This window comes from Octopus bimaculoides, chromosome 24, assembly GCF_001194135.2.
Source record: "Octopus bimaculoides isolate UCB-OBI-ISO-001 chromosome 24, ASM119413v2, whole genome shotgun sequence".
Taxonomy (NCBI): domain Eukaryota; kingdom Metazoa; phylum Mollusca; class Cephalopoda; order Octopoda; family Octopodidae; genus Octopus; species Octopus bimaculoides.
Window position 1 is genome coordinate 26,504,514 of NC_069004.1, and position 4,490 is coordinate 26,509,003.

Consider the following 4,490-nt stretch of genomic DNA (forward strand, 5'->3'; position numbering starts at 1 on the left):
GAAGAAGGTAAAAAAGGAGAAAATAGCTTCTGACAATTCGGAAAGTTATATAAAACTTTTTATATTTCAGGCGCAAAGGCCCATCTTCAGAAGAAAAACAGCCTGGGAAATGTCCAGTTATTCAGGTTTTCTCCTATGTGAAAGATTTACGCAACCTGCATCACTGGAAAATTCTCAGACTGTTTTTCTTTTGAAGATGGATCTTTGCGCCTGAAATATTAATATATAAATGTGTATACACACACGCATATATATAATCACCATCGCCAGCCACATATACCTAACGAACACGTCCTTGAGTATTCGCCAGTAGGCTATGACATAGCGTGGTGGAGATTACTCTCTCAAAGCGCCGGGCCTTAAAACACCTGAAAGTCATGGACAGGCAATTTAACTCACCACAAAATCCCGTTCCGGTGGGATGGACCAATGCTAGCTTCTCTTCGAATATTCCAAAGCTGCCAAAACCGCTTTAGACATTTGTGCAGTGTCCGGACCAGAGAAGCTGTTATCACTGAAAGAATTGCATGGATATAGTTTTCACGCTTCAAATAATAGAAATACAATCTAACAGACTCTTTGAGTTCCGGCCAATCTGTTCAGTGTAATGGGGATCGTTTGATCGAGCTCGTCCACAAGGACCCATGCTAACCCACTATGGAAATAGTCCACTAGATGAAATGCTTTTACGATTTCGTCGTCCATAACATTCACTCGATAGTTAACGGCCAAACGATCCGACCGGCGATATAGTGTATTTACTCAACACGAGAACGCTCGACCCCATGTCACTAATTTGACCAAAAATGCTATTCAAATGCTCGATGCGAAGTTCTACAGCACCTATTCTTTTGATATAGCCTTTCCAGATTATTACCTTTCTAGGTCTCTCTCCAACAACCTAGAAGGCGCTTCGTTCAACAAAGTTGAAAACGTGGCTCGATTAATTCTTTGAATCAACATCTACTACACAATATAAATAGACATTCACATCGAATGTAATAGAGTTAAACATACCCCAAATATACCAATTAAGCCTCTCAATAAATTTACATCCCTACTTAACAAAACCTTAATTAGATATTTCGAATAAAATCCAGCTAAAATAGGAAACCTACGCAACACTATATCTGAACTATCAAGGACCATGCTAGTAAAAGATAAATTATATCTAACTATTATAATATCATAAATATCCTTAACTCTACTATAGTAATGAATAATATTTCTGTCGCATGAATATAATAAAGCTTTAATTATAGCATGAGTGTGTATATTAAATGAAATAAAGCCAATATAGGATAGTTCATTCCTAATGATATCATTATAATCCCTAATTGTCTTATAGAAGATAACACAATAATCTTTAAATCATACTCATAAATAGCACAAACCCCTGATATAAAAGGAGTTATAATAGAAATAAAAATGACAAATTTACAAAAATATTCCAATTCACTTAAAGGATAATAAAACAGAATTAGTAAAAACAAAACCTTTAGTCATAAGCAAAGCAAATGAAAGTACCAAAGTAGATGGAGAATTTGGCGCTGCTGCCGCATCCGGCAGTCGACTTCTAAAAGGAATTTGAGGCCTTCTTGGTTATAACCATAATAACCACAAAAACTATACAAATATCAAAAAGCCAGGAATAACAAATACATACATAATTTTAATGTCTTAATAATGGCGTAATCCTAATACCAGCAAAACTAAAACAGGATTTATTAATATTGTTAACATTCCAGTACTCAATGACTTATTATTCTGATAATAGATAAGCAAACAAAATAAAACAACCCTCAACCATCCTATCCTAAAATCAATTTAACATCAATCTAACAATTCTAGGAATAAATGCCCCCCCCCCACATACACACATATAACATTATCTTGTACACTAAATTAATAAAAGAAGGAACGTCTATATTACAAATAATATCTCCACATTACTATTGGTTGTGTGGTAAGAAGTTTGCTTCCCAACCATATGGTTCTGAGTTCAGTTCCACTGCGTAGCACCTCGAGCAAGTGTCTTCTACTATAACCCCAAGGCGACCAGACCAAAGCCTTGTAAGTGGATTTGGTAGACAAAAGCTGAAAGAATATGTGTGTGTGTGTGTATGTGTGCGTTTGTTCGTTCGTGTCTGTGTTGGTCACCCATCGCCGCTGCTTGTCAACCAGTGTTGGTGTTTTTACGTTCCCATAACTTGGCAGTTCAGCAAAAGTGATCGATAGGATAAGCTTAAAAAGAAAATGACAGGTAAGGTTTCCATTTAGAGGAGCGGCGTTTTGCCAGCGTGCCTTAAAAAGATCGAATATTAGAAATAATAAAAATCAAAAAGGCGTACACCTGGAATGTGTTAAGTTCATGCTCAGTATAAGATGGCAAAAATAATAGGTGTATAACGTTTCGAACATAGCTCTTCGTCGGAAAGAGGAGGGAAGAAAGGTCCGAAGAAAAGGGAAAAATACAGGAAAACACGCGTGTGATTATCACATCATATCTAAGATAGGTCGAATTAAAAATAATAAACAAAATAGAAAGCCTAAAAATTCGTCTAATCATCACAGACGGATACTCAACAGGACAACTACCGGCTCAAGTTGAAATAAAAAATACACCCACTAAAAACAGGATCGTTCTAAGAAATTGTACCTCATCCGAACACATCCTCTAAAATAAAGAATAGGGAAAACAAATATTTAACAATTTAGTTATTACTACTCATTAACAAAGGTGGTGAGGTGGGAGAATCGTTGGCACACCGGGCGAGATGCTCCGCGGTATTTCGTCCGTCTTCACGTTCTGAGTTCAAATTCCGCGAGGTCGACTTTGACCTTCAACCTTTCGGGGTCGACGAATTAAATACCAGAGAAACACTGGAGTCGATGTAATCGACTAGTCCGCTCACCCAAAATTTCAGGCCTTGTGCCTGTAGTAGAAAAGATTATTACCCATTAACTATCAGATCATTGCAGAGCATGTTTCTTCTGTAATAACTAAACCAGGTTATACAGAGTGTTCTTAAGTCATTTGTAAAATTTCCGCAGTTTATTGTGTTGGATCGTGCAAATGTGTTGCGTGCAGCCAATGGCGATCGCATGTAAGTTTCTTAATGATTCTAATAAAACTTTGATTGTTTGCCAATAAAATCTGCTTAGTCATCCCTACTTTCCAATTTGTTCTGGAATTTTCAAATTTTAAAGGTAATTTATGATCACCCTGTGCACGCACGCACACACACAAACACACACACACATACACACACTCACACGCACACGCACACACACTCACGTAAAAATGTTTTTGAAATTTTAGTACAAGGACAGCAAGTTCGTGGGAGGCGTAAGTTGATAAGATCGACCCTAGAACTCAACTGGTACTTCTTTTATCAACCATGAAACGACGAAAGGTAAAGTCGATCCCGGCGACATTTGAACTCAGGGTATAAAGGCGGATGAAATGCCGCTAAGCACTTTGCCGGATGTGCTAACGATTCGTGCCGCCTTTACGCACAACAAAATATGGGTTTCAAATTTTGGCACAAGACCAGAAAGTTGGCGGGAGGGTACAAGTCGATTACATTGACACCACTGCTCAACTGGTACTTATTTTATCGACCCAGAAAGGATGAAAGGCAAGTCAACCCCGGCAACATTTGAACTCTGAACATAAAGCCGGACAAAATGCCACGAAGATTTTTGCCCGGCGTGCTAACATGTGGCTACGGTTTAATAAAACGCACAAAGCCTAACGTCCAAAATTTGGCCGCGAATAAATAAAATGAAAAACATATAGTGGTCAAATTTTGGCCGTGACCAACAAATCAACACACAATTGGTGAGGCGTAATTCCAACGGTAAAATAAAATGTTTGTTGGTTAAGTTTACCTGAATTTAATAAGTATAAACGTAATAACGTAGACTAAGTGTACTCAATTCAAATTCTTGATAGTGCGACTGTGTAGTTCTAGAAACGTCGAACATGGATATAGGAACTCTATACTTCTAAACCAGTAGAATATTATTTAAATTGAAACAGAAAAAAATTGAACATATTCGTTCATATATGTGTGTGTTTTTTCATGCATACACACAGATACACACAAACGGTTTAATATTTGTGAATATATAAATTCAAATATATATATTCTTATATATATGCATAAACATATACACATATGCGAGTATTTGTGAATGTGTGTGTATGTGTGTGTGTGTGTGTGTGTGCGTGTGTGTGTGTGTGCGTGTGTATGTTTACAGATAAGTGATTATGTGTGTTATGTGAATGAATGTTGTGTAACAGCAAGGGAAAATGACAGAAATTTATAGATTCAGAAAGAGAGAGGGAGTGAGAGAGAGAGAGAGAGAGGGGGAGGGGATAAAGACAGAGGGGGAGGGGATAAAGACAGAGAGAAAGGGAGAAACAGACTGACAGACGAAGACTACTGATTTTCAACACAGTAAGTCAAATAGCGCACCACACA